Raw genomic sequence first — 10,000 nt, 5'->3', positions numbered from 1 at the left:
TCCTGCGGTTGTAGGCAGCATGTATTCTAATTATGAAAATCTTGGCATATTCAGTTGATATTTTTATCACAACTTCTCTTACAATTAACTTACTATTTAACAAAATTTATTTAAAACTTTAAAAAGAAAAAGTGTGAATTTTTCACTTCAGTAACAAAAAGTTAAAAAGAAATTCTTTTATGATAATTGACAAATATAAACCAACCACTTAACAATACCACCAACTTAATAATACTAACTAGCGTATGTCTGTAAAAACAAAATATTTGCACAAAAAAAAAAAAACAATATTTCCTTTGTTTCTCTGTATGTGTGCACGTGTGAGAGAATATATGTGTTGTTTGAAGTGGTGCATCGACACATACGTTGGAAAAAAGGACGAAAAATATGCCGGCCAAGCGCATGTTTTCTGCCAAAGAGTGCAATATTATTAAGACACTCACACATTCACACATGTGACATAATTTATGTGATATTGTTTAGTATTGTTTGGGTCATACTAAACAGGAAGCGGATATAGATGAAATATAGACAGAAGAAGTTCAATAGTATGTTGTAGTAAAATTAAATATTTGCCAAAAAATAATGCTACCACATTAAATAATAATAATCTTAAATCAATCGACCTCTAAATTCATGGTAAAGTCATAAAATAGGGTTTGTGCAAGTGTGAACCGAAAAGTAATGTATGCAAGAAATCAAAGGAACGATACTGTATCATACCACTCGGACAAAGTCAGAAACGAAAGAGCTTGTACACTTAATATTCGGGTAGAAACTTGCAGAAGTGCGTTGCATGAAAATAAGTTTCGCCGACAAGGAAAAATTAAACAGGACATCAACAATCTTATGGATTCATCCAAATGAAAGGACTAGAACAGAATCAGAGCTGAACTGAACAGAACTGAACTAGGAAACTAAACTGGACATGAAGTAGAACTGAACTAGACTGAACAAAACTGAACTAGACTGAACTAGAACAGAAACTAGAACTGAACTAGAACTGAACTAGACTCGAACTAGAACTGAACTAGAACTGAACTAGAACTGAACTAGAACTGAACTAGAACTGAACTAGAACTGAACTAGAACTGAACTAGAACTGAACTAGAACTGAACTAGAACTGAACTAGAACTGAACTAGAACTGAACTAACTGAACTAGAACTGAACTAAAACTGAACTAGAACTGAACTAGAACTGAACTAGAACTAACTAGAACTGATCTAGAACTGAACTAGAACTGAACTAGAACTAGAACTGAACTAGAACTGAACTAGAACTGAACTAGAACTGAACTAGAACTGAACTAGAACTGAACTAGAACTGAACTAGAACTGAACTAGAACTGAACTAGAACTGAACTAGAACTGAACTAGAACTGAACTAGAACTGAACTAGAACTGAACTATAACTGAACTAGAACTGAACTAGAACTGAACTGCATGAAATAAGTTTCGACGACAAGGAAATTAAACAGGACATCAACAATCTTAGGATTCATCCAAATGAATCCATATGGATTATGGATTCCAAAAGAACTGAACTAGAACTGAACTAGAACTGAACTAGAACTAGAACTAGAACTGAACTAGAACTGAACTAGAACTGAACTAGAACTGAACTAGAACTAGAACTGAACTAGAACTGAACTAGAACTGAACTAGAACTGAACTAGAACTGAACTAGAACTGAACTAGAACTGAACTAGAACTGAACTAGAACTGAACTAGAACTGAACTAGAACTGAACTAGAACTGAACTAGAACTGAACTAGAACTGAACTAGAACTGACCAGAACTGAACTAGAACTGAACTAGAACTGAACTAGAACTGAACTAGAACTGAACTAGAACTGAACTAGAACTGAACTAGAACTGAACTAGAACTGAACTAGAACTGAACTAGAACTGAACTAAACTGAACTAGACTAACTGAACTAGAACTGAACTAGAACTGAACTAGAACTGAACTAGAACTGAACTAGAACTGAACTAGAACTGAACTAGAACTGAACTAGAACTGAACTAGAACTGAACTAGAACTGAACTAGAACTGAACTAGAACTGAACTAGAACTGAATAGAACTGAACTAGAACTGAACTAGAACTGAACTAGAACTGACTAGAACTGAACTAGAACTGAACTAGAACTGAACTAGAACTGAACTAGAACTGAACTAGAACTGAACTAGAACTGAACTAGAACTGAACTAGAACTGAACTAGAACTGAACTAGAACTGAACTAGAACTGAACTAGAACTGAACTAGAAACTGAACTAGAACTGAACTAGAACTGACTAGAACTGAACTAGAACTGAACTAGAACTGACTAGAACTGAACTAGAACTGAACTAGAACTGAACTAGAACTGAACTAGAACTGAACTAGAACTGAACTAGAACTGAACTAGAACTGAACTAGAACTGAACTAGAACTGAACTAGAACTGAACTAGAACTGAACTAGAACTGAACTAGAACTGAACTAGAACTGAACTAGACTGAACTAGAACTGAATCTAGAACTGAACTAGAACTAAACTGAATTAGAACTGAACTAAACTGAACTAGAACTGAACTAGAACTGAACTAGAACTGAACTAGAACTGAACTAGAACTGAACTAGAACTGAACTAGACTGAACTAGAACTGAACTAGAACTGAACTAGAACTGAACTAGAACTGAACTAGAACTGAACTAGAACTGAACTAGAACTGAACTAGAACTGAACTAGAACTGAACTAGAACTGAACTAGAACTGAACTAAACTGAACTAGAACTGAACTAGAACTGAACTAGAACTGAACTAGAACTGAACTAGAACTGAACTAGAACTGAACTAGAACTGAACTAGAACTGAACTAGAACTGAACTAATCTGAACTAGAACTGACTAGAACTGAACTAGAACTGAACTAGAACTGAACTAGAACTGAACTAGAACTGAACTAGAACTGAACTAGAACTGAACTAGAACTGAACTAACTGAACTGAACTAGAACTGAACTAGAACTAAACTAGAACTGAACTAGACTGAACTAGAACTGAACTAGAACTGAACTAGAACTGAACTAGAACTGAACTAGAACTGAACTAGAACTGAACTAGAACTGAACTAGAACTGAACTAGAACTGAACTAGAACTGAACTAGAACTAAACTAGTACTGAACTAGAACTGAACTAGAACTGAACTAGAACTGAACTAGAACTGAACTAGAACTGAACTATAACTGAACTAGAACTGAACTAGAACTGAACTAGAACTGAAATAGAACTGAAATAGAACTGAATTAGAACAGAATAACAAACAATGAAAAATTTCGGCAATTAGGAAATGATATCAGAATGGCGGTCCCACTCTATATAAAAATGTGTCTTATTGAAACACACAATAATAAGAGATTCATAAACAAACACTTACCATTATCTGTTGTTGAATCCTCATCATCTCCTGAAATTTCTGTTTTTAATAAATATTTGGTAACATAATCGAAGTGGGTGAAAGCGGTAGCTGGTGTATCAATATTAGTTTTATCCAAAGAACTATTGGTGGGGCCATTGTAAATGCCATTAATAGGATGAGCCATATTTTTAGCAATTGTAAACTAACAATTGAGTGTTTTATATGATCCAACATCGCCTGTAAAAGGAAACAAAAAACGAGACAAAATAAATTTTTTAAAATAATATACGTTAAATAAATTTAAAAATCGTGTGCATAATAATAAAGCTAATTAATCCCATGTGTATGAGGCCTCATTAATTCTCATGACCCTCGACAAGGCCATATTCATTGTTCATGGTTAATTTTATCGTTTTTTTCCACTATCTTTCTTTAGATTTTTCATTTACTTTCTTTTTCAATAGTTTTCTAGAGGTGGTTGTTATATATTTTTTTCCATTTTTCCTGTTTTTAATGTGAAATGGATAAAATGTAGACATAAATATACAATATACGGTCAATTAACAGGTGTCAGCTGTTTGTAGGTGTATTTAATCTCAGAAACAGTGGCAAAAGGAGGAAAAAAGCTTAATAATGCATTTTTTTCTAAAGGAAACAACTCATTCGTAGGAAAGGACGTGTTTATAGCAAATATAGTGTGATGAATAATATTGCAGACAGTTTTTTAAAATTTAATTTAAAAATACTTTACAAACAGATTTAATTAATATTTTTGATACTGTAAGTAAAACATAAACAATTTGACTTGATTTGAATTAAATAAAATCTGTATGAAGTATTTCTGTCACACAATATGTGAACAAGTCTGAATGTGTATTTGTCAATGGTTTCACACGACTCGATAAAGCGTTGTTACGATATTAAAGACGACATTAAATTTATTATGCTGGCACGTTTTTTTATATAGAATGTTTGTATGTGAATGCGTCGTCCAATACTTTCGATTATTTTGCAATTGAGACATTTCATTTTCATGTGCAAAAAGTTTAAATATAGAAAAATAAATGATTTTCTTTTGACAGCAATAGAGAATCAAATAGCCATTTGTGTTCGTATAGGTTCAAGATATAAATTTTATGAGCTTAAAGTTTGTAGGAAGCTAGGAATATAATTTTTTTCTTTTTTAACATTTTTATAAATTAAAAAATTTTGTAAAAAAAAAAAATCAGTGTTAATTCAGTTCTACTTCATTTCTATTTAAGTTCATGTTCAGCTCTAGTTCAGTTCTAGTTCAGTTCTAGTTTAGTTTTAGTTCAGTTCTAGTTTAGTTTTAGTTCAGTTGTAGTTTAGTTTTAGTTCAGTTCTAGTTCAATTCCAGTTCAGTTCTAGTTCAGTTCTAGTTCAGTTCTAGTTCAGTTCTAGTTCAGTTCTAGTTCAATTCTAGTTCAGTTCTAGTTCAGTTCTAGTTCAGTTCTAGTTCAGTTCTAGTTCAGTTCTAGTTCAGTTCTAGTTCAGTTCTAGTTTAGTTCTGGTTCAGTTCTAGTTCAATTCTAGTTCAGTTCAGTTCTAGTTCAATTCTAGTTCTAGTTCAGTTCTAGTTCAATTCTAGTTCTAGTTCAGTTCTAGTTCAGTTCTAGTTCAGTTCTAGTTCAGTTCTAGTTCAGTTCTAGTTCAGTTCTAGTTCAGTTCCAGTTCAGTTCTAGTTCAGTTCTAGTTCAGTTCTAGTTCAGTTCTAGTTCAGTTCTAGTTCAGATCTAGTTCAGTTCATGTTCAGCTCTAGTTCAGTTCTAGTTTAGTTTTAGTTCAGTTCTAGTTTAGTTTTAGTTCAGTTATAGTTCAATTCCAGTTCAGTTCTAGTTCAGTTCTAGTTCAGTTCTAGTTCAGTTCTAGTTCAATTCTAGTTCAGTTCTAGCTCAGTTCTAGCTCAGTTCTAGTTCAGTTCTAGTTCAGTTCTAATTCAGTTCTAGTTCAGTTCTAGTTCAGTTCTAGTTCAGTTCTAGTTCAGTTCAAGTTCAGTTCTAGTTCAGTTCTAGTTCAGTTCTAGTTCAGATCTAGTTCAGTTCTAGTTCAGTTCTAGTTCAGTTCTAGTTCAGTTCTAGTTCAGTTCTAGTTCAGTTCTAGTTCAGTTCTAGTTCAGTTCTAGTTCAGTTCAGTTCAAGTTCAGTTCAAGTTCAGTTCAAGTTCAGTTCAAGTTCAGTTCAAGTTCAGTTCAAGTTCAGTTCTAGTTCAGTTCTAGTTCAGTTCCAGTTCAGTTCTAGTTCAGTTCTAGTTCAGTTCTAGTTCAGTTTCTAGTTCAGTTCTAGTTCAGTTCTAGTTCAGTTCTAGTTCAGTTCTAGTTCAGTTCTAGTTCAGTTCTAGTTCAGTTCTAGTTCAGTTTCTAGTTCAGTTCTAGTTCAGTTCTAGTTCAGTTCTAGTTCAGTTCTAGTTCAGTTCTAGTTCAGTTCTAGTTCAGTTCTAGTTCAGTTCTAGTTCAGTTCTAGTTCAGTTCTAGTTCAGTTCTAGTTCAGTTCTAGTTCAGTTCTAGTTCAGTTCTAGTTCAGTTTCTAGTTCAGTTCTAGTTCAGTTCTAGTTTCTAGTTCAGTTTCTAGTTCAAGTTCTAGTTCAGTTCTAGTTCAGTTCTAGTTCAGTTCTAGTTCAGTTCTAGTTCAGTTCTAGTTCAGTTCTAGTTCAGTTCTAGTTCAGTTCTAGTTCAGTTCTAGTTCAGTTCTAGTTCAGTTCTAGTTCAGTTCTAGTTCAGTTAGTTCAGTTCTAGTTCAGTTCTAGTTCAGTTCTAGTTCAGTTCTAGTTCAGTTCTAGTTCAGTTCTAGTTCAGTTCTAGTTCAGTTCTAGTTCAGTTCTAGTTCAGTTCTAGTTCAGTTCTAGTTCAGTTCTAGTTCAGTTCTAGTTCAGTTCTAGTTCAGTTCTAGTTCAGTTCTAGTTCAGTTCTAGTTCAGTTCTAGTTCAGTTCTAGTTCAGTTCTAGTTCAGTTCTAGTTCAGTTCTAGTTCAGTTCTAGTTCAGTTCTAGTTCAGTTCTAGTTCAGTTCTAGTTCAGTTCTAGTTCAGTTCTAGTTCAGTTCTAGTTCAGTTCTAGTTCAGTTCTAGTTCAGTTCTAGTTCAGTTCTAGTTCAGTTCTAGTTCAGTTCTAGTTCAGTTCTAGTTCAGTTCTAGTTCAGTTCTAGTTCAGTTCTAGTTCAGTCTAGTTCAGTTCTAGTTCAGTTCTAGTTCAGTTCTAGTTCAGTTCTAGTTCAGTTCTAGTTCAGTTCTAGTTCAGTTCTAGTTCAGTTCTAGTTCAGTTCTAGTTCATAGAATATATTAAACCTAGATTATAGACCAACCTATCGCTAGTCTAGTCCACTGTCCGGGTTTAATCTAGCCTCATCTATAGTCTATTATATGTTCTAGTCTATATCCTGGTTTATATTCAGACTAGTAAATTTTTTCCAAAGGAAATAATAAGTCTTTAATTTGTTAATTAATAGCAACGAACTATTTCCGAACACTGGTATTTGAATTATCTTAATTATTTTCAAACGTGGGCTTCATTCGTCAGACAGTAAATACGAAAAATTCATATATAAATCCATAACAATTAAAAGTGAATATCTAATCTATTTTTCTAATACATAATTAACCTATTTAGTTAATTTAAATTCCTATATATATTCCAGGTAAAAGCATACATAAATAAATACTGTTCCATATTTAAAACATGCATACGTAATTATTCATTAATAAATGTGCGCAAATAGAGACAAGAAAACTATAAATTAAAGTTCATAAGAAATTATAAAAATAAAGAATAAAAATACATTAACTTGTTTGGTATATATTAGTATATTTAATCGATTAAGCGTGGTTCAATTACTCTTAGTCGAATTATTGTTCAAATAATTGAACAATTCAATTTCAAATAAACCGATTAATCTAATAACCCATTTTGGAGGGAAAATATGGGTATTTTCAAAATAAAAGTATTTTTCAATTTTCAACCGAATTTAGTTTTTTAAGGTTTTCGACCAAATAAAATAAAAAAACTTTTTAAATTTAAAAGTGTTTTAACGGGGCGGCATAAGATTTTAGTTTTCTCAAATTTTTGACTAAAAATCCAATAATTTAATACTTATTTTATCAACGATTTATAAAAATAATTTTCATATACATTTTTTGAAATTCAATTTCTTGCGATAGAATATGAATGAATTTAATTTGATGTCTATTGTTTAACAATAAATATATAAAAAGCATAAGAAAGAAAATATACTTGTTGTTTTAATATCAGAACAAGTACTTTAATAATTTATATTTGATTGCGTAATAATTTCTTTAATTTGCACATAAATATATAAAGACACATTCGTAGATTACATCATAATTAATATATAAATTTAATAACTTAATTTAATTTGTTTTGATTTCTTTTGTATATATTGCTATTTATATAACAAATATTTTTTTTTTAATTATATTCATATGTCTGGACGTAATATAAAAATTTACGTAAAAACCCCAAAGTTTGCAATAACAATTGATTTTCAATAAATAATATGCATTTTTTTTTTCAAATATATTTAAAATATGACAACGTATTATATGACGTATGAAATATATCAATATGTTATATATTATAGCCCTTGAAGTTCAGACATTCCGAAGAATTTTGTTCGAATTGAATAATTTTATAATACGTCAATCGTTTATCGTGGTTAGGATTCTCCCCGTTTGTTCAATTTTAACCCATGTGTACAGGATAAGGGTTAATATACTTGAAACTAGTACGACGTTAAATATCAACAAATTTTCAAAATTTAAGTAACGATTTTATATGAAAAAGAAACGAAAATTATTTCGTAAGAACATGGAACCAAATATACATTTTCTTTTGAAGCATTAAAATTAGTTTGCGCAGTTTTGACCCATATATATATATAGGATAGGGTTAAATATATTTAAAACCATTAGGACGTTAAATGTCAAACCATTTTTCAAGATTTGAGTAACGTTTTTATAGGAAAATTAAACGAAAATTACGAAGACGCGTAAGAGACTTTTCGAAATGATTTGAATTTGAACATTTTTCAAGTTATTTGCACAATTAGGACAAAATATAAAACGCCCTTTTTTAAAGCATTAACATTAGCTTAGGCTTTTCTAAATGATTCGTAAAAATAAATTTATTCCAATTTTAAAATTTTCTTATATTTTGCAAGTTATTTAGATAATTGAGACAAAAGACAAAATACCATTTTTTAAAGCATTAACATTAGTTTGGGCAATTTCGACCCATATATATATAGGATAAGATTTAATATAGTTGAAAGAAACGAATAATTGTTCCGTAAGAAAATATCATTATCTGTTTCATCATTATGACGAGTAAAAAAACGTTTCAGAATTATTCTTATTACTAAATTTATTACAATTTGAAAATTTTGAGATTATTTGGACAATTGGAACCAACCAAAAAAAAAAACGTCCTTTTTTGAAACATTAAAGTTTGTGCAATTTTGACCCGTGTAATTAGTACAGGGTTAATATACTTGAAACTAGTATGATGTTAAATGTAAAATCATTTTTGATTTGAGTAACGATTTTATATGAAAAATAATCGAATAATTGTTTCGTGGGATTATAGTATTATGTGTTGCATCTTTATGACGTATAAGAGACTTTTCGAAATGATTCGTACAAATAAATTTATTACAATTTGAACATTTTCTTATCATTTGCAAGTTATTTGGAAAATTGGAACCGTCATCTTTTTAAGCATTAAAATTAGTTGGGGTAATTTTGAACCTTGTATACAGAATAAGGGTTAATGTACTTTAAACAAGTATGTCGCTAATTATTTTATAAAAAAAAAAATCATTTTAATTATTCGAGTTTGAGTTCGTAATTAAAAATACTCTTAAGAATCACAATAATATTCTTAACATTGAACACTTTGCAAATTGTAATGGATTTTCTGCCCCCGCTACAGAATTTTTGAAGATTTAACTAACAATTATATATGAAATAGATCTTATATTTTAATTATTAAATGATTTTAATTAGCAAATGCATTTTCTATCCCCGCAGAGAGTTTTTGAAGATTTTGGTAACAATTATACATGAAATAGATCTTATATTTTAATTATTAAATGATTTTAATTATTCCGTTTTGAGAAAGAATCACATTCAAGACATAATCGCATTCACAACACTTGGAAATTTGCCCCCGAAATAGGTTTCTGGGCGATTTGTTTAACAATTATATCTGAAGATGACATATTTTATAAATTATATTTTATAAATTATACGATTTTTTAATTATTTGGGTTTAAGTTCGTTAAGTTATGATCTCAAGAAACACATTTAACACTTAGCAAATTTGTAATACATTTTCTGCCCCCGCTACAGGCGTTTTTTGAAGATTAGAGTAGTAATTATATATAAAAATATCTTCGTTTTAAGATTTTAATTTATATTCAACACTGAGCAAATTGTAATGCATTCTCTGCGCCCGCTACTGGCTTTTTGAAGATTTTAATTATTCGAGTTTAGGTTCGTAATATTCTTAAGAATCACTTTGAAAACTTAACATTCAACACTTTTGCAAAAAAGGTTTTTGAAGATTTGAG

The 10,000-nt window shown here is 30.6% G+C and overlaps 1 pseudogene; it reads right to left on the bottom strand.

Annotated features, from left to right (window-relative positions):
- The window catches only part of LOC119613332, a 45,791-nt pseudogene that overhangs the window by 16,422 nt on the left and 19,369 nt on the right, over positions 1-10,000 (bottom strand).

The sequence above is a fragment of the Lucilia sericata genome, unplaced genomic scaffold (assembly GCF_015586225.1).
Source record: "Lucilia sericata isolate MDLA Ls3-8-SP2 unplaced genomic scaffold, ASM1558622v1 Contig002067F_arrow, whole genome shotgun sequence".
NCBI classification, from domain to species: domain Eukaryota; kingdom Metazoa; phylum Arthropoda; class Insecta; order Diptera; family Calliphoridae; genus Lucilia; species Lucilia sericata.
The sequence above is the reverse complement of the archived record's forward strand: the minus strand, read 5'-3'. Positions and strand labels throughout refer to the sequence as shown.